At 51.6% G+C, this 21,092-nt stretch overlaps 1 pseudogene; it reads left to right on the top strand.

Annotated features, from left to right (window-relative positions):
* The first annotated feature begins 10,289 nt into the window (after positions 1–10,289).
* LOC124973455 (olfactory receptor 2T27-like) lies at positions 10,290–11,205 on the top strand (annotated as a pseudogene).
* The last annotated feature ends 9,887 nt before the right edge of the window (positions 11,206–21,092 follow it).

The raw sequence follows: 21,092 nt of genomic DNA, 5'->3' as shown, positions 1-21,092 counted from the left end.
GATTTGAATGAGGAGAAAGGGCTCAGGGAAACGCGGTGGGTCAATCCACTGGGCACTGATTCCACTGCCCCTTCCCACCTCTGAACTGCACACCCAGGCCCAGGCATGGAGCTGTCCCCAGCCCTCTGATCAGTCCCTGCCCGCCGAGGCACACTGCCCATCACCCGAGGACATGGACGGCTATGACAGCACCTCTCTCTCTGCTGTTTCCCGTGACCACCTTAAACCTAGACCCGGCCAGTGCCCTGTTGGCTGGTCTACTCAGTGGACCTGCGGGGAGGGGCACGGAGCGTCACAATGCACCTTCTTCCATCCTGGAATCCGAGGAGAGAACTGTGGGAGGCCTTCTGCACGGGCTCAGGCACTGTCTGCCGTGGCCACCCAGGAGCGCCTCTGCCCTGGACAGACATGACAAGGAAGCTGCCCCCACTTGCTGCACCCCAGCCCCCGCGCCCTGCTGCTGTGCCCCCGCCCTCCCGCCAGATCTCCCGCCTCCCTGCCCTGCCCCGCCAGGCCGCCAGCCCGCAGCCTGCTGCCCAGGGCAAGCCCTCCCCGTCCGGCTTCTGCCCCACCTTCCCTCCTCTCCCCAGCAAGGTCCCGTCCCAGCTCCCTGCCTTGAGGGGCTCCCTGCCCAGCTCCTCCTCTGTGGTCCCCAGGCCACCTACTCGCCACCCCGCTGTTCGTCTGGCTCCCCTTTCCCGACACTCCCCCATCTTCAGCCCCCTCTCCTCCCAGCCCTCCCTTCTAGTTCCCATTCTCCAGTCCCACCCACTATCCAGCCTCCCTGATCAGGAGGCATGGAGGACAAACCTCACCCAGGGGAGACGGACCTCCTACTGAGGGTGCCAGTCACAGTCCCTGGGACTGTGTGCCCAGTCACCTGAGCAGGTGGACACAGGGACCACAGGGGGATGGCTCCCACACTCACCTGGAGCACTTCTGAGGTCAGTTTCAAGACCCCTGGTTCCACCCCAGACCCCACCTCTCCTGCTGCTGCCTGTGCTTTCCCTTCCTCCTGTCCCAGTAAGATGGCAGAAATAGCTTCACATGTCCTTCTTCCAGAGTCAGCTCCTCCCGGCTCCTGCTGGTCAGCCAGCTGCAGGAGCCTGCAGGAGCAGGCACTGAGGCCAGGAGCCCCGGAACAGCTGGCTGCACTCAGGACCCTGCAGAAGCGTCCACACCACCCACCCTGCCCTAAGCACTCGGGGACACCCGTGTCACGAATGCAGGAATGGACCAAGGAACAAGGTCCACAGGCGATGAGCTCGGGCTTGAGAGTCAGGGAGAGGTGCTCCCTGGGCCAGGGCCTCCCTCTCTGGGAGAGGCCACTTTGGGCTCTTTTAAAGTAAACTCTGGTCTATAAGCATCCAGCGGGGTGACCAGACACAGGGAGTGGAGAGGTGGTGGCCAGGGACTGGTGGAGGGGTCAGGGAGAGCAGCTCAGGGGTGAGGCAGCTCTGGACATGGGCTTCACAGGGTGTGGACACACTCAGCAGCACTCCCTGTGTGCTCAGGAAGGACCACGAAGGGACACTTCCTACCCTTTGTACCTCACCCCAGTTACTTCAATAGGGAAAGGGTGGTTCTGTGTACGACCACCCTGGACAGAAGGTTTTGTCAGATAGGAAAACTCTGGTGTGAGAGTGTGTGTGTGTGTGTGTGTGTGTGTGTGTGTGAGTGTGTGAGAACCAGCCATAGTCTTGGTTCTGGGCATCTGCTTCAAAGTGCAAGAGGGTCCTGACCCCTCCCCAAATCTTTTTTAGGAAATGACTGTCCAGGGTGAGGTGCGGCCCTCAGTTCCTTCCCTGGGCCTCCACTGGATGGCGAGCCCTTTCCTGATGACGTCCAAGGACAGCTCTAGTACCCAGGTTCTGACGGGAGAAGCTGGGGCAGTGAGTCCAGAGCCTGCCTGGGGCGCTGAGAGGAGGGAGCTGGGGGCAGTGGGTGGAGGCAGGGGACTGGGCCCCCAGGGGAGGGCGAAGCCTGGAGGCTGGTGTATTCCAACCAGAACTCTGTTGCCAGGAGACAGTGTGGGACGCTGTTGCTGGATACTGCAGAGGACCTGGCACCACCCCAGCCAGAGGCAGCTTGGAGAGCCCCCAGCCCCCAGCATGACCAGGCCATGGCCGGACACCTGAGGGAGGAGGAGATCCAGGAGCAGGTCAGAACCACATCCTACCAGTGGTCCCTGGAGACTGCACACCCAGAAGTTCTACACGGAAGTTCTACACGGAGCACCATGTGCATCTCGGCTCAAGGGTGAGGACTCTGGGGACAGAGTAGGGTGTGGCCAAGCAGGCCGGTGGGGCGGGGCCTGTCCTGGTCTCCGGTCTCCAGGAAGAGTGGATTCCAGGGCTGCCCCAGCCTCCGAGACACTCAGATGCCTTGAAATGCATCCATGTTGAGATCAGATTTTTACACTTTACATGTAAAAAGTTTTTGTTTTTTTGTTTTTGTTTTTGTACTAGGGATTGAATTCAGGGACACTCAGTCACATCCCCAGCTCTTTTTACCATCTATTAGACACAGGGTCTCCTAAGTTGCCGAGACTGGATTTAAACTTGCAATCCTCCTGCTTCAGCCTCCCAAGCTCTGGGGATCCCAGGCATGTGCCATGGCACCCGGCTGGAAATGGCTTTTAATATTTTTTGCTTTTGAAGTAAATACATTTTGCAGGGTTTTAATGTTTTGTTTTTGTGTATATTTTGGCTGCATTTTCATACACAGAGGGTTTTTAGCCTTTTATGTGGTCATTAGCCTTGACCGCCTCAGAAGGAAGAGAAGACCGTCTGGGAAGGGAAACGAACTTAATCGCAGTTTGGCCAGAACCGGGAAAGCAGCTGCCTGCGCCGTTAGCCCTGCAGGACTGTCCAGTCTACAGAAGCGAAAGCCAGGAAACCAGCTTTCCCGTGGAGACCCAGCCAGGTGCAGTCGCCAGGGAGGCGCGGCCACCGGTTTCCCTGGGCCCACGGGTGATGGGGGCGGGAGGGAGCGCTTCTCAGTTCACAATTTCCCTGCAGGAAGTGGGATGGAGAAATGAGAGAAAAATGGGGGCGCTGGGCGCACAGTCCCCGGAACCTGGGACTTCTCATGGGGGACCCACAGGCATGCCCTCCATGTGGGCAGCGCAGGGCAGAGCGCCAGCTCAGCAAAGGTGACGGCGCTTGCTCTCGTGAACCTCTAAGTGCTGGCCAGGCAGTTTGCAAGCTGCATTAAGCAGGAATGCCCGGTGGCCACTCGTGGGGAGGCCTGATTGAGCCCCGGTCTTCCCCTTCCTGACCACCTGCCCCTGCCTCCCCGTCTCAGGTCAACCGGAGCACCAGGACCACGGGATGCACTTCAAGTCCACAGGGACATCACTGTACAAGGCCCGACCCTGGCTCAGCGGGAGGAGGACCACCGCAAGTGGCCTTCGTGGTGAAGCCGGACTTCGCACTGAGGGCCCAAGTGCGCATGTCCAGAGAAATAAACGTTGTCTTGCTGAGAAACAGAACTGCCGCAATCTTATGTTACAGATCTCCGTCAACTTTATCTACAGTCCTAGACTGGGCAGCAGTCTGGACCAAGAATGGCCCAGGTGGCTCGCTCCACCTCATGGGTGTTGGCGTTTGCTGCCAGGGAGGGCAGTTCCTTGGGTCCAGCTGCTGCCCATTTGATCTGAACTTGGCTGAAAGGGTGGCCCCTGGGATTGGCTGAGGCACAGCTCAGTGTTAGGAGAGGAAGGTCCAGGGTTTGCACTTGAGTTTAGGCTGCGCTCAGGACACATGCAGAAACCTTTAAGCCAAGCTCACCCTGCCCTGGGGCCACTTCAGGTCACACAACACGTTAAAGCCCAAATCTGGCTTCTGCTGCCCGAGTCCCACTTTCTCATTTCTGCCCAAGTCCATGGACACACCAGCAGAGAATCCAGGTGGAGATGGTGGACTAGGCGCATGCAGTGATCTCCTCTGCATTCTCAGACACCAAGGAAGGGTGATAACGGGATTTTAAAACACATGCCAGTCCACAGCACAGAGAATGAGGACGCATGGGCCAGCAGGAAAAGTGAAGACACAGGACCAGAAAGCGTGTGGTAGGAGGGCGAGGAGACCCCCATGCAAGCTGAAGGGGCCGCCTCTGTGCACAGAGCAGGAGAGCAAAGCCAATGGCAGGAAAGGATCCACCCCCGTGTGGCTGCCAAAGCCTGTGCTTTTACCCTGTCATACAATTCTGCCTGCAAAGCTGCAGCAAATCACGCATTGTAACGCGGACATTGCAGATACCATCCCCAGTAGGTGCTCTGCAATGCTGATAGCTTCATAATGTGCAGGACATGCAGATCACATGCCAAGCAAATGCTTAAGTGATGGTCTGACATGAAGTAACTTTGACAAGGCAGTACTGCCTTGGGAAGTTTGGATTTTCCTTGAAGAGAAGAATGCATATAGACTGGGAATGTGAAAAAGGAAAGAAAACTTCCAAAGCAATGCTACCAAAAAAGTCAACGAAGATAAGTAATTTAGTTTGAATTTCAGGGACCCCCACAACCCAAATTATGGGGGACGATTATTATAATTCCATGAAAATTAAAAGATTACATTTTCCTTAATTAAAAGAAAAGTAGGGTGAAGAAACTTGTCACATTTATGTGAGCTGTGTAATTGTAGTCTAGGGACACAGACACCCACAGGGATGAGTATTCTGATGTCACGTCGCTTCCAGATGGGGCCCTGGCCCACCACGATGATGCAAGCTCTCCTATTTAAGCCCCTTGGTCTCTTTGTGTTTTGCAGCCTACCTGATGTAGCTGCTGTCAACCTCTGCAAGCTCGCTACTGGGCATTTAGGACTCAGGCTGTTCTGCCTCTAGGTCACTGATTTGTTTGCCCATCCCTGTCTACTTTAGAGGGCCTATGAGATTGCCCCAAGTCCTTACTCAAACAAGACGTCACTCAATGCTCAAGCCACGGACCTCTTGGCTGACTGCACGGCCACCCACTGCCTGCCGCACCTCCCTGCTCCTCTCTCCTCTCCGCTCTGCTTCACTTCACAGCATGGAAAGTCTTCTGGTTGGAAGACCTGTGTTCTGCGTCTCCTTGCTCACACTTACTAGATGAGAAGAAAAGCTAAACAAATCACTTGTACTAGTTTAAGATTCTTCTCTGAACAGTAGGCACTTGATCTTCAGATCCGGGTCATCCGATTTGAGGAAGCTACATACAGTGTAAGGTAAGTAACTTTGAGGACCCTGTATCCATCAGTCTCAGATTGTTTTAAATATGAGACTCTGGACTTAGTGCAAAGTTGATTAAAACCAGGGAAACTGGTTAATACTGAGGTTGCCGTGTCTCATCATCCTAATTATAGGTGTTTTATGAATCAGCGTGACTCATAAATTTTCTCGTGTCAGCTGACATGAGGGATTCACTTATATACTGTGTACATCAGAATGTAGATGATTTTCTGCTCAGGAAAATCCTCGGCAGATCTATTTCAGTGTGAAGACCAGAGAGAGTTTTTGTCATTGGAACCACGTGCTCGATTGTATAATTTGAAAATGTCACTAGGGAGAGGGGCTTGTCTGATCTCTCTGCACTCTTCTACCTCCTGTGGTCACTATGTCCCTAAAGACGGTTTGGTCACAAAATCCTCTGCTTCCGCCTCCTCGCTTTCCTATCTCCCACTCAGGGCAGAGGGTGCCAGGTCTGCGAGAGGCTTGCCAGACATCCAGAAGCTTATGAATGATGTGGGTGGGTTTTCCTGACCCCCATTCTGCTTAAGGTTCACGATATTACAGTTCAAACGCCATGGGAAAGCAGGCGTCCGGGAGAGAAGACAGGGAAGGCCACAGCCTTCCTTCTCAGGGTTTCCTGAGACATCACTACCAAGGTGGCCACACCCTTGCTCTGACTTCAGAATGAAGGATGGTCCCTTGGCGTTGTCAGAATTCTTCCTCCATTCTAAAGATCCCCAAATGACATCCTTTTATAAGATGTCTTTTATTGAACAAGCAGAAGTGGCCTTCGTATAAGAACGCTGTTTGGGAGAAGCATCATCTGCAGGATCATAGGCTGCAGGAGGGTCACTCTGCTTCCCAGGAGACACTGGCTGTCCTCACAGCCTGTCTCCATCAGCCTTCCTGCACTCACACCTTCCAAGGTCGGTGTCACCAAGGACTGAGTCAAGTCTTGACAGAGAGCAGCTTTTTCACAGGGAAACGACAACATCCACAAGAAGAGAGACAAAGAACCCCAGCTCCTTGCAATTGGGTCTGCTGCTCTTGCAGAGGAGAGATGAGGAACGCTGGGGAGGGAAGCCGGCAGGTGGCCGTCACTGCTGGTGCGTCCTGCCTAAGACCCACCTAACACTCACTGGGTCTTGGAACTCACAGTCTCTTACCAGGTTCCCCACCTGGAGGCGGGAGAGAAGTGACTTCTCATCCACAGAGAGACGGGTCATGCCTCAGGGGCAGGAGGCCCCTGGACGTCACTCACTTGCACTCTTGCTTACGGCAGAACTAGAAGTTAGGTCTCATGGGCGCGATCGTAAAGGGCAAATGGTTATATCCTTGGCTTTACAGACAACGCAGAGTTTCAGAGCTCTCAACAGAGACCAAAATAATTCTCAAGGTTTTAAAATATTGCATATTTTTAAAAGTATGCCAACTGAATTAAAATAGAATTTTACACAGCAATCAAGTATCTATATGGGGAATAACTTTCACCAATGAACACAGAGTAAAAAGTGACAAAATAAATGTTTTAACTCATAAAAACTTAGAACTTCTCTGGCCTAAAATCAAATAAAATGAAAATAAAAGTAATGGTTTGGGTAAAGTAGTTGCAAAAAATATTACGTTTAAAACAATGTCCTTATTCTATAAAGTAGAGCTTGCCAATTTTGAGAAATCCCTAATATATAAAAGGGAAAGTGTCGTGGACAATTAAATCCCAAAATAAATAATAGAAAGAAAAAATACACACATGAAAACATGCTCAAATTTCTTAGTTGCAAAAAAATCATATCGATGAACATTTAGATGCTCTTGCTCAGTGCTGGGCAAGCGGGGAGTCCAAGTGTGCTCTGTGGTTGGCGGGCACCACTGGACAACAGCTCGTCTAGCACTTTGGTGATGGGCTTCTAAAGCCCAATAACCCACCTTCCACACCTACCCAGAGAAGCAACCTCATGATACAGTGTTTCATAAGCCAACTTAGAAGCAATGTGCTTGTCAACCAACCACGGAGCACTCGAGAGTGCACGTCACGTCACTCGGCCATCGCAGTACTCTGAGCAGACATGGCTCATCTGCACAGAAAAGGTATCTTAACTTCATATCAGATTGAAAGTATGCTAAAGTTTTAAATTATGCATAGGATTGTAGTGCAATGGAAGAGTACTTGCATAGCCTATTCTATTTGTAGCACCATCATAAATAATGAAATAATGGAATGGAATAGAATAGAAAGAGTTGTGTGTGGACAGAATAACATTGTTTGTTCAGGGGCCTGGCGTATTCCAGGTGCTTCCTTCCTTTCTCTGGTTTTCCATATATTGCTCAGTGCTATTATCCTCCTTTGTAGTTGTTTAAATGTAGGACATGAGACAACACTGACAGAGAGAGAGGAAGATGCTCTTAAAATCTGAGGAATTATGGGGCCTCCCGATTTGCCTTCCCTTCGTGAGCAAGGCTGAGAAGGCTCCAGGGCCTCATTAGCAAGTTCAGCTCCAGGAATGTTCGTGGTCAGGGCTGGGGACAATGCCCTGATAGGAAGACATCTGTGCCCACTGTCCCTCCTGGGCTTTGACATTCCCCATGGACTGATGGCAGTCGCTGTGCCTGGTCTCCACTGACCACCTGTCATCACCTGGATTTATAGTGCAATAATGATGGCAGCCCTCCATGGGCTTGTTCTCATTTAATTGCTGAGGGTCAGCGCTAGGAGGTATTTCTCTCTCTCTCTCTCTCCATCATTTGGATCGCTGCTGAGTGTTTGCCTTTAATTTCCCCAGAGGTTTAGCACAGTGAGGAGAAAGAAGACAAAATTAGAACGGGGCATGCATCAGGAAGATGTCTCAGGATGAGGAAGTTGGACAGTGTCCATGAAGCAGTCTCCTTGGTGGAGGCCAGCTGAGGTGGGTCTCCTTGATTGACACCCATCCTTGGTGCCTGTGGCAAAGTGCACAGAGGGTCCTGGTTGGACCTCGCGTGTGCGTCCCTGGGCTCCAGCTTGCATTGCCACTGCCCTGTCCTCTCCCTGCCCTGCCCTCTTCTCTCTTGTGCCAGCCAGAGAAAGTGGAAACGCTGGAGATTCTGATCAAAGCCATTCCTGAAGGACAGCCCAGCCACACACACTGGCTCTTCACGTCCCTCCTCTGCTCCGTGCAGGAAGGGACCAGGCTGGCACAGGTCTTCAGGTCTGCTCAGAACCTGAAAGGTCGACTTGCCCAGGGTGGAGTGTTGATGGACTACCTGGTTTGATTCGAGTTTAATTCATGACACTCTCTGTCCACTCTGGCTCGTGGCACAGCCTAGGCAGCTAGACTGCCTGCTGCAGCAGAGCCCTGTGCCCTGGGAAGTTTCTGGCTCCCGTTAAGTCTCACTCTCTTCCTCTGTGGGTGGGGAGGGTCCTCTCGTATTTCACGAGGTGTGGGGGAAAGTGACCTCACATTTAGGAGTCACCAGACCTCTGTGATTACCGTAGAGCTGCAGCTCATCCTCAGTTAAAGTAATGTTTCAGGTGCTCAGCAGCTTCACGGGGCTCCTGGTCATCAGGTGCACAATGTCGGACTCTACAATGTCAAAATGGACTGTCCAAGTGGCCCATGTGGTGATTTATTTGGTAGAATGCTATTTAACTGAAATGGCTGTATGAGCATGATCTAACTTCAAATTTAAGAGTAAAATACCTTGGGAGACAATAACTTCTAGTATTCTATAAACCCGTTCATTTTTCCATCTTTTCTATTAAAACCTGATAAATTAATTATTGCGTTTACTCACTTCATCGGGTCAATCAGTTCTGTGTTAATAATCCATAGTTTTCTGCTGTAAGAGGGCAGATAAAAGCCCCTGATCCTAAATATTATTTCTCTGTTGATGCTTTTCGGCTGCTGATTTCTGGATTGCTCCTCACAGCCGAGAGCTCTGTGGTTCACACTTGAGCAGAGGGTCTTTGACGGCAAATACCGAGCACCTGATGAGGATGTTAAGTGTCAGATCCTACAGAGTGCAAAGATTCAGGAACGGTGCGATGAGCTGAAGTCCACGTGGTTGTCTCCCTGCAGGCCGAATACCTGCCCTGGATGTGTGGCTTTGACTGCAGTGTGAGGACCAGAACCTGGTGCAGGGGAGGCTGGGGCCACTCTCTGCCTCGCCCTCGACTCTACCCTGTTCAACAGGATGGCTCCTCCCCAGGGTGGGACGGTGTTGAGAGAGAGATGAATGTCCTTACACAGAGGAGATGGACCTGCTGCGTCATGACCTCTGAGTTACAGGGCAAGGTCGCAGGCGGGCATCCTGGTCCTGAGTGGGCGATGCTGATGGGGGTGACAGGGGAGATGGACCTGCTGCGTCATGACCTCTGACCATGACCTATGACCAGGGCAAGGTCGCAGGCAGGTGTCCCGGTCCTGAGTGGGCGATGCTGATGGGGGTGACAGGGGAGATGGACCTGCTGCGTCATGACCTCTGACCATGACCTATGACTAGGGCAAGGTTGCAGGCGGGCGTCCTGGTCCTGAGTGGGCGATGCTGATAGGGGTGACAGGGGAGATGGACCTGCTGCGTCATGACCTCTGACCATGACCTATGACCAGGGCAAGGTCGCAGGCGGGCATCCTGTCCTGAGTGGGCGATGCTGATGGGGGTGACAGGGGAGATGGACCTGCTGCGTCATGACCTCTGACCATGACCTCATGACCAAGGCAAGGTCGCAGGCGAGCGATGCTGATGGGGGTGACAGGGGAGATGGACCTGCTGCGTCATGACCTCTGACCATGACCTATGACCAGGGCAAGGTCACAGGTGGGCATCCTGGTCCTGAGTGTGCAATGCTGATGGGGGTGGCAGGGGAGATGGACCTGCTGCGTCATGACCTCTGACCATGACCTATGACCAGGGCAAGGTCGCAGGCGGGCGTCCTGGTCCTGAGTGGGCAATGCTGATGGGGGTGACACTGCTCGGGCTGCTCTTCCGAGCTTCCTGAGCTCAGAGCCGTGAGCCTTGGTCTGTCTAAGGCCCCATCATGATGCCCTAACCAGCCAGGCGTTTTCCAGCTCTGTCCCGCCTCCCGTGCAGCCTGCAGTGCCATGGAGTGGGGCAACGGCTCCCTGCACGCTGACTTCGTCCTCCTGGGATTGTTCAGCGGCAGCCGCGCCCCTGGCTTCTCTTTGCCCTCATCCTCCTGGTCTTCGTGGCCTCCATAGCCAGCAATGCCACCATGATCCTGCTCATCCGCGTGGACCCGCGGCTCCACACCCCCATGTACTTCCTGCTCAGCCAGCTCTCCCTCATGGACCTGCTGTACATCTCCACCATCGTGCCCAAGATGCTGCTGGACCAGGCCACGGGCCAGAGGGCCATCTCCTTTGCGGGATGCACTGCCCAGCACTTCCTCTACCTGACCTTGGCAGGGGACTCATGTCCTATGACCGCTACGGGGCCATCTGCTACCCTCTGAGCCACAGGGTCTGCCTGCTGATCGTGGCGGCAGCCTGGCTGGGAGGGTCTGCAGATGGCTTCCTGCTCACCCCCGTCACCATGCAGTTCCCCTTCTGCGCCTCTCGGGACATCAACCACTTTTTCTGCGAGGCCCCCGCCCTCCTGAAGCTCTCCTGCAGGGACACGTCAGCCTACGAGACAGCCATGTATGTGTGCTGCTTCCTGATGCTCCTCATCCCCTTCTCTGTAACCTCAGCCTCCTACACCAGGATCCTCATTGCTGTGTACAGGATGAGTGAGGCCGAGGGGCGGCGCAAGGCGGTGGCCACCTGCTCCTCTCACATGGTGGTGGTCAGCCTCTTCTACGGGGCTGCCATGCACACGTACGTGCTGCCCCACGCCTACCACACCCCTGAGCAGGACAAGGCTGTGTCCGCCTTCTACACCATCCTCACGCCCGTGCTCAACCCGCTCATCTACAGCCTGAGGAACAGGGACGTCACGGGAGCCCTGCAGAGGGCTCTAGGGAAGTGTTTGTCCTCAGGAAAGGTCACCACTTCCTAGAGAAATTGCACTTGCTGCTAAAGCTCTGAAAATAAGGATACGAGACTTCATCATCACCTTCGGATTTGAGTGTTCTCGGCCTGCAAGCTTAAAAGTCACCCACATGCCAGCAACAGTGGGGAAGTCCCGGGATTTGGGCAGCTGAGATTTTGTGAATCTGGCTCTTTCTTGAAGGGCGTGAGGGTGCTGAACCTGGAGTTTGGGGTGGGGCAGGGATAAAGAGGAGGCTCAGAGGCCCCGCCTGCTTTTCAGGATTGCTTTCCCCTGGACCTGCCTGCTCACAGGCCGCTCCTCTGGCATTCCCCCCACCACTGTGTGCTTCAAAGAATCAACTTGTCAAATACAACTTCCGCTGTATTCCAAATATGTCGATATCAACTGATTCTTGTACAAATGACTCTTTTGTCCCTTATAGAAACAATTCCATGAAGACATCGTTATTTGTTGGAAAAATTAGTTCCGACTAATTTGCCATGATTTTTTCAACTGAATTCTCTCCACACAACTTGAAGACACAAAAGTACATGTCAAAATTTTGGGGGATGCCAGGACCTGAAGATTGGTCTTTTATTTTTACTACTACAGTGTTTTCCTGAAATCATCCTGGAACCATGGACTCAGTGACTATGAGCAAGTGATCATGTGGTGTTTGTGAATGTGGATGACACCCACACTTCCTGTTCCTCATTGTTCACATCCCGAAGATAAAATTTAATAAAAATAGACAGAATGGCCTTAGACCATATCTTTTTCCCCACATTTAAACTGTCTGACGGCCCGCGTGCTCTCTGTTTGAGATCCTCATGTGAAGCGATGGACTCTGAAAGCCAACCCTGGCTCATCCTTTTGGAGGCTAATGCACAGTGCTCACTATTTTGTTTTTATACTGTAGCTTAGTGTATCGTACTTGGTCAGGCTCATACTCCATCTCATCTCGACCACTGTTCTTCTGGCACAGGGGAAACTGTCTCTGTCTCTTGCTGTGGCCCACTTCCCCAGACTGATTTTGTCTTTCCATTTTCCTACTTCCATATCTTGACACTTAAAATTTTTATATTTCATTATCTGAGAAGGAAATTGTGTTACAGGGAACAAGATGTACCTGTCTATGAGCTCATTCTTACATCCGTAAGTGTTCACTACTTACACATACACAGAAAAGTCGGCTGGGACTTGACGTGTCTCAGAAAATCTGGAGCTGCTGCAGAAGAAGCGCCTGGTTTCACAGATTGTGCATCATTTTTCCTTCTCATGCTTCCAGAGAAGGCAGGTGGGTGGAAGACGACTGCACGTCTTATCTCCAAATCGCCTATTTCCCCAACGACATCCAGGCTGCGACTAGAAGTCGGAGTGGCTTTCAGAGTCCATCACGTCCTGGTTTCCCGGGATCCCAGCCCAGGCCCAGTGCTCTCTGAGCTCTAGTGCTCCAGCCTTGGTGTGAAGAGAATGGCTTAGTCGTGTCCAGAAGTCTTGTAGATCTTGTGAAGCGCTAATTAAAGATGTGGGTTGCACCAGTTTGGATTAATGGACTTTTTGAAGCCCTGCTTCTCACTACATTAAATAGTTTAACAAAATTCTTATTACAAAGTGAGAGTTTTGAGGGGAAATGAGATAACTGGAACAAAAACCATTTTAGCTCAGGAACACACTCTAGGCCACAAAGTGTCAAGATAACACATCACTCTATGGAAAGTGCAGAGAAACCCGCTCTCTGCCATCCTTACTCCACGGGTGGTCTTCTGCCCTCAGAGCAGAACCCTCTCTGGCCGCAGAGGCGATCAGTGATGGCTTCTAACCCCAACCTAAGACCTTAGATTAAAGAGGCAGACAACGTTTTAAAGTCTGGTGTTGATCGACTGGCCACCACACTTCCCTGTGATAAAATGATAGTCACAGCCTCTCACATACCGTGAACAGTGGAGAGGAAGGAGGTCCCTGGACCTCCCAACTTCAGGAGTTGAAGAAAACAGACACTCCAGTAGGAAGAAAACGTCTTCATGAGACGAAAATACTGGACCAAGTCTGAAAAACTCAACTCCTTTCTTTTCAAAGTGGGGAGACAAGACTGGCCACAGTCTGCAGGCCTGTCTTCTCACTCATGCCACCATTTTTAGCTTGGCCCTTGAGACAGCGTTAGCGCTTAGATGATGTACTTTGAATGAGAACTTGAAGGTCAGATGCACTGCTCTCTGCACTATGTCGGGGTCCCTGAAGCCACTATGCAGCAACGGCTAGTGGAGCTGAGCCAGTACCTGTACCAGCACTTCCGGGTGACAGTGGAGAACAAGAAATATCACTGAAGAAAAGCTGTACATTCTATATTGGAAATCTTTTCTTTTACACAACTGAGAAATTCACGAACTCTTCAGCCAAAGCGGTGACATAAAGAAGGTTGTTATGGGTCTGCATAAAGTTAAAAACACAGCATGTGGATTCCGTTTTGTGGAATACTATTCAAAAGCAGATGCGGTATGTAAATGGAACAAGTCTGGATGACCGCACAAGCTGGGATGTGGGCGGTAAGGAGGCAGGCAGTGTGGACATGGCTGATCGGGAGCTGGATTCGAGGCGAGTATCCACAAGACCACGATGCTGGAGAGATGGCATGGGAACTGGCGCACAGGCAGTGAGAGCTAAGAGCCCCCTCAGTGCAGAGCTCTCTGCGCTGCCTGTTGAGTTTGCTGAAGAATATCACCCACTGGCTGGAAGCCTTTACATGGTTACCTCCGAAAATTATTAAAGGACAGAATAGAAAAGAATGCCCTTAATTCTAGTCTTAGGATATCAGACGTGTGTCAAGTCACCAGATGATCTTCTGTTTCCAGGTCTAAAATCGTGTTCTATGGCGCTGGGGAAGTGGCTCAGTGGTACAGCACCTGCTTCACGTGTGCAGGGCCCCGCTTCCATCCCCAGAAACACCCCTCACAAATGCTCAAAGTGGTCCTTAGCAAGAGGATTGATCCACATGCTGTTATTCTGTCAGCCAAAAATGCCACACTTTTTAAAGGAAGATGTAAAGATGTAAAAATTTGTTTTACCATGTTTGTGTCTTCACTAGGCTCATGATCTACATGGAGGCCTGGAATGATTATTTTTTAAAATTTAAGTTTGCATGAGATAAAGTTTAAAAACTGGAATTTTGATCTTTTTCCATTCTTCTGTCTGTCCTCCTCACTTTTCTCTATCTTCCTGGCTTTCCACTCTCTCTAGTGTGTGCCCTTTCTTTTCCTTTTTCTTTTCCTCTCATTTTCTCTCTTACCCTGCAGGGAGCCACTCTGTTTGCTTAATAAACTCCCTTATGTGAAAAAAAAAAAACTGGAATTTTGCTATGTGGTATAGCTTTGTTCTAAATCAGCAACAGGTATATGGCAACTGAATTTGTTTTCCATGCTGAATTCTAATTTCTAAAGGGTCAAGGGAGCTTCCTAAATAGTTGGCACAGAAGTAAGTGAACCTGAGATGGTTCCAGGGACACATCCCACTTCCATTCCTTACATATAAGGAAACTAGGTATAGGGTTTGAAGAATCAAACAGATTCCTCGAAAGATGTTTTACCTAAACTCACAAAAAAAAAAAAGCAAGGGTCTATAATACAGAGAACCTTGCATATTCTAGGGGGTGATAGGAAACGGAAGGAAATACCAGGAGACATGAGTTAGGGGATCGCCTTGACACGATGACGTCTGCCTTCAGATCTATTCTTTTGTTTTCATTATAATATTGGGAGCAGAATGGGTTATTTTTAAAAGAGCTTGATGATCAAGAGAACACTTCACAAAAACAGAGGAAGGCTTCCTAAAGAAAATGTCTACTTGAGCTACTTCTCACACTCGAGTCTGTTTTATTTTTCTAAAATTGTGCTTACTATGTTTCAAGCTAAGGGAGTCCAGAGAATTTATTTTGCATTCATAAGACAAGAGGTAATTTCTAATATTATAATGAGTATAATTTTTCCTGACATGAAAAAAAGTGAATTATTTTTCAAAGTACCTTCCAGAGTTTATGAAAGTCGGGCTGAATGTGAACACATTTCACATTACAGTAAATGTAGATTTTCTCATTAAATTCTAAACCGTACGAATTTTTTAAAGAGCTGTAACGGTTGTCAAGTGCTTAGGAAGAAACCATTCACAAATGTTTAGTCAGGACACATGACTCTTTTTTAGAATCTGCTTTTACACTGCAGTTTGAACTAATACACTTCGTACTCTCACGTGGCAAAAAAACTCAGGTTCTACAGACCTTAAAACCAAAGACAGTGATTCTTATTTGAACTGTGTTTCTATAACAGATTTCAATAAGGCTGGGCCAACTTTAAAATAAAAGAAAGCTCAGGTGCACGGTGCTGTGACCCTCAGCCCCGGCCCCCGCTGCCCCAGAACAGGTGAGCACTCTGTGCCGATCTCCATTAGTGCACCTCCATCGCAGCCCAAACTGCAGCTCTTGGCTTTGGCATCTTTCTATACCACCTCCTCCTGATTCCATGCCCCTTACATTCTTGACTCCCTGCTTCGACCTTCTACCCCCCTTATTGTTTTCTCCCCAGGTCAACTGGCAACACGGGGTCACACCCTATTGTGCTCTGAACAGTGACACATTACTCTGGAGGGTCTGTTCAAATCCATCCAAAGGGTGATCGAATAAGTCTATGGGTGAAAATTACGATATTCGCTAGGAGAAATGAGTTGTCGAGTAGCACTTCAGCTGAGGGTGCGCAGTGCTGGGTTTGTTTTCCGTCTGTAATAGGGAAGGTATGCTGATCAGCTTTTCATTGTGGAACTGGAATACCTGACAGGAGCAACTTCAAGAGGATCTCTGGGCTCCTGGTTCAGAGTTCTCGGGCTGTGGTGGAAGGGCATGGCTGAGGAATGCTGCCCTCCGAGATGAGAGGCAGAGGGAGAAGAGCCCTCTCTCCCTGCTCTACCTTACAGGTGATCATCAACAGTCTGCTGAAATTCACATAACAGGCATGTCCCAAACACCTGTAGACTTGCCTGGCACTCCCTGAGGCCCTGGGCGCTCAAAAAAGGAGAAGAACATCAGGTGCTAGAAGGGTTCTCAGTAGGGGGCACATTTGTGCACAGATGTAAGGAGCTGGGCTCAGCTACCCCTGGGCTGGACAGGATCAGGGCACCACGAACAGGGGTGGGGTCACATTGCTGTGTCCAGGAGCCCCCTCGGTACCCCCACACTGGATCACTCCCTGAACAGGACCCTGGATAGCTGAGGAGGGTCCTTTCACACCTGAGCTGGACCAGATGTCTGAGGACAGGCTACTCAGGACAGAGCTCTGGATGAGGAGCAATCACGATGACACAGTGCCTGCCCTGCACTGACCAGCAGGGCAGGGTCCCTCTATCCAGGAGAGGGAGGACACAGACAGAATCAGGACCTGAAAAATGCCAAAATGTCTCAAAGAAACCCTCCAACGGATGACCTCTGGGTCACAGAGGAGCACCAGGACCAGATTCCCTCTGGGGTCGGCCCTGCCTTGCTGGCTCACCCTGTACCTGCCAGGTGACACTGTGCACTGTGGACCAAGGCCTTTCATCTATTCTAGCTTTGTGAACACAAGTGGGAGTTGACATCCAGTGAAAGGCCCCAAGGCAGGGGCAGGGCATCCGAGGAAGGAGTGGGACGTTCTAGGAGTTGCCATTTCTCATGTCCATCTTGGTGGGAAATTACAAGCTTCCTAGTCCAGGAGGAAGATGGTACAGAGGACAGGCCCCTCCCACCCAGTGCACAGGCTGGTGCTGCCAATGGCATGCCCACTTGGCCAGCGTCACTTCCTGAGAGAGGCAATCCATCCCCTCTCCAAGGAAACGTGCCTGTCATCTGTCACGTATGTTGTCAGATTTTCATACACGAGTTCACTTGAAAATAAGATAAACCAACAAACCCCTTCCCATCAAGTCGGGACACCTTACCTTGGCGTTAGAGGGGGCTCTTCCTCCAGCAGAGGCCCAGGAGGCCAGGAGGACACAGAGGAAATGTCAGCACAGTGGTCAGCTGCTCATGAATCACTCAGGGAGTTGACCAGAGTGGACAGAGGAGTTTGCTTCACCAGCCTGGACTGAGCGGCTGCTGGGCTACCATCCTGGGTGGTAGAAACCTGGAGAGGAGCGGACAGGACAGCAATGAGGCCCAGGTCCTCAGCTGTGCAACTGAAGGACACTCATGTCAGCCTGAAATGCTACAGATGGCTGGACTGTGTGCTAGGCTCTCCTGGAGGGCTCTTGGCTCACATTCCTCCTGGTTGGTCCAGGGTGGAATTGCTGCTGAGACTGAGTTTAAAGTCGACATTCCATTGTCCACTGGCTGCCCCACAGTGCCTCCTGAGTCAGAGTGGGCTTCAGGGAGATGGTGGAGATGGGCCCTCAACACAGCTGCAGACGGAGTGTGTGGGATGTGTTCACGTATATGAGACAGTGCAGAGCCAGAGGGCAGAGGGCCTGGGGCCTGGGCACTGGTGCAGATGCCTGGGCTCAGACCTGCCTGGAACCACGTGTACCTGGGGCCTGGGCACTGGTGCAGATGCCTGGGCTCAGACCCGCCTGGAGCCACGTGGACCTGGGTCCTGGGCACTGGTGCAGATGCCTGGGCTCAGACCTGCCTGGAGACAGGTGGACCCGGGGCCTGGGCACTGGTGCAGATGGCCTGGGCTCAGACCCACCTGGAGCCACGTGGACTGGGAGGGACAGGCACCTACATTGGTGCCACAGGGTCAGCTCCGTTCATTCTTTCTGACTGGAGGACACTACAACTTCCCACTTCTTTATTTTTGGTGTATTTCTTCACATCTTTGTCTTTCTTTACAAATTTTATCCAAAGCAGCTGCATCCCAATATACTATCATGACCTAGTTTTCCTCTTGCAGAAACAAGTCATCCACAACTTTTTAGAACCATAGAATGCTTTTGATTAGCAGTGTGATTTCATCCTCTCTCTGAAAGAAGACTGAGGTGCACAGCCCAGGTGCCTGTTAACAGGTGAGTGGTAAAGAAAATGTGACATATATACACATTGGGGTTTTATTCAGTCATAAAGAATAAAATCATGGCATTTTCTGGTAAATGGATGGAACTGGAGAATATTGTGCTAAGTGAACTAAGTCAGACCCAGAAAGTCAAGGGTCAAATGTTTTCTCTCAAATGCAGCAGCTAGACCAAGTTACAGGGAAAGGGGGCAGGGGAACCCCGTGAAAATAGAAGAAAGATCAGTGGAACAGGAAAAGGGGATGGAGAGGGAGGGAGGAGGAGGGAAGAGAGCAGAATGGGGGAGTGGAAATCAGGCTATGTTCATATATGGACATGCCACCGTGAACTCTGTATTTATCTAGAGCTATAAAGCACCCATTTAAAAATGAATGAACAGAGCAAGAGCCAGAGAGCAGAGGAAGGGAGAGGAGAGCAGTGGGGCGGGGAACGGAGGTCCTAGAACTGACATGAGCCAATCACACCTCACAGACATATACTGATCTCAAGATAAACCCCACTATTATGTGAAACTATTACGCACTAATAAAAACTTTAATAAAAATGCATATTTCCTACAAAAAGAGAAAAAAAGGGAAAAGGAAACTGAGGACCAGAGAAGGAGGTCCAGGCCGCCCTCCCAGGGTGTCCTTGGCTCCCAGCACAGCTGCACAGCTGCCCGGTGGCCTCATTTCTGCGCTGTGACATGTACTTACTGACAAAATGCATTTCTCGTCTCCAGAAGGCCCCACATAGGCTCACAGTGACCTGCCCTCTGAGGACCTCTGCAAGTCCCCCTGTCCAGCCGGCAGCACCCTGGGAAGCATCAGGACTCCTGGTCTCTGTGGCCCACGCCGTGCTGGGCATGGTGACTTCAGTGCAGGCTTTGTAGTATCATCAAAGTGGGGTGCCCCTTGGTTCCCACAGAATTATGTGCTTGGTTTGGGACAGGTCTGGTTAGGAGGAAACTGAAGCAATGTGCCCCTGAGTTTAACCCCTAGAAAGGAAAGAAGGAAGGAAGGAAGGAAGGAAGGAAGGAAGAAGGAAGGAAGGAAGGAAGGAAGGAAGAAAGAAAAGAAAGGAAGAATAGAAAAAAGGAAAAAAAGGAAATCAGGGCCTCTGGTGGGTGTGTGGGTCGCAGCTGTGGGTGGGGTGGTCTGCGGGGCTGGTTGTGCTGGCCAGCTGGGTTGCATGGTCCTCCAGCAGCTGCCCCAAGGCCTATGCTGCTGGTTAGCTGAAGCTGGTCCACAGTTTGACTCCGAAGCAGAAGGGCAGAAGAAGGAGCAGTTCTACAGAACTTCTCACTCCTCAGAAGCAGAGGTTTAAAAGCTCAGCTCTAGTCCTAGGGCGGTTCAGGGCCACTGGGTGGGGGCAGGGCATCAAGCAGTCTGCAGGCGCAGAGAAACAACGCAGCCTGCGCATGCCCGAGGGAGCAACCAATCAGGGGCTGACAAACGACCCAGCCAATCCCAGGAGGACAAGAGTCCTCAGCCTCCCTCTCCCACCGGTTAGGAAAACGCAGCCCCATCGGCCGCGTGGGCTCCCCTGCACAGCGCCCTGGTGCGCCGCGCGCCCAGGAGCTGCTCCGCAGTAGGTTTCTTTTCGAAGCACACCAGGCCTGTTCTCCGGTACCCGGTCTGCTCAGCTTACCCCGCTCTGATCTTACACTCCGTGCCGAAGCCGGGGAGGATCCTGGGCTCCCCCTTGGGGTTAGGTGCACCCTCTCCCTGGAGAACCAGGAGACTCCTGCACCCCTTGGTCTCTCCATCCAGGACAGAAGTGGGGTGGCGTGGCGCCGGTGGGAACAGCATGGGAGTTAGAGTCCGGAAGAGAAGGCTGACCAGCGCCATGTTGGGAGAAGTAAGAGCGGTGACCTTATAGCCTCTAGAGGGAACCTGTGACTTTCAAATCCTCACCCATGTGGACAATTACTGTCACCGGACAGAGAAATGGCCACAGGTGGCTTATGTCCAGGCCTTTTAGGGCATGCGCTCTCGTCCCTCCCTTTGTTCTACCTGCCCCACTGCCCAAGTTCTCCTAGCCAGAGATGGCCCCAACCCTCCCCACTGCTGTTCTGCCTCCCCTTCCTCCTCTGCAGATCCTCCCCTCCCTGTCCCCCTCCCCCTCCTTACTCAGGCCGAACTTCCTCCTCTTCTCCTCTTACAGCTACAGTTCCTCCTCTTTTCCTCCAGCTCCTCCTCCTCCACCCCTGCCCTACTGCTTCCACTTCTCCCTAGAGGAGGACCCCTCTTCTTCCCTCCTCCTCCCTCCCCCTCCTCCTCCCTCTCCTCCTCCCTCCCCCTCCTCCTCCCTCTCCTCCTCCCTCCTCCTACCTAACTCCCTCCTCTCCTGTCAGCGCTCACGCTCCATCTCATCGGCCTCTCCCCCACCCCACTTGTAACTCCCTTGTCCTCTCCTGGACATAGCTGGGGCGGAAGGCATTGTCCGAGTCCACATCCTGTTCTCACTTCAGATCTTTCCCAGATGGAAAAGCACCTGGGGTCTTTCTCTGCTGACTCCTCCACTTATGTTAAGGAATTTAGAGACCTTTCTCAGACTTATGATCTCACCTGGCGTGACATTCGTGTTGTTCTTTCTTCCACTCTCACCCCAGACGAGCAGGCTGCATCCAGCAGGCAGCACAAGGTCATGCCTGCCAAGTCCACCTAATGGACATAACCCTACCCCCAGGGGCAGCAGCAGTCCCAACAACCCAACCAGGATGGGAATACTGAGATGGCCAGCAGGGTCACTGCCATTGTGCCCGTATGATCCAATACCTCATAGCGGACACGTGGCCCTATCCAACACAGTGGTTAACTTTGATAGGTTGAGGGAAATTACCCAGGATTCAGATGAAAATCCGGCCTTATTCCTTACTTGTCTCACAGAGAACTTTACCAAGTATACTA

Source organism: Sciurus carolinensis (assembly GCF_902686445.1).
Source record: "Sciurus carolinensis chromosome 19 unlocalized genomic scaffold, mSciCar1.2 SUPER_34, whole genome shotgun sequence".
NCBI classification, from domain to species: domain Eukaryota; kingdom Metazoa; phylum Chordata; class Mammalia; order Rodentia; family Sciuridae; genus Sciurus; species Sciurus carolinensis.
The sequence above is the reverse complement of the archived record's forward strand: the minus strand, read 5'-3'. Positions and strand labels throughout refer to the sequence as shown.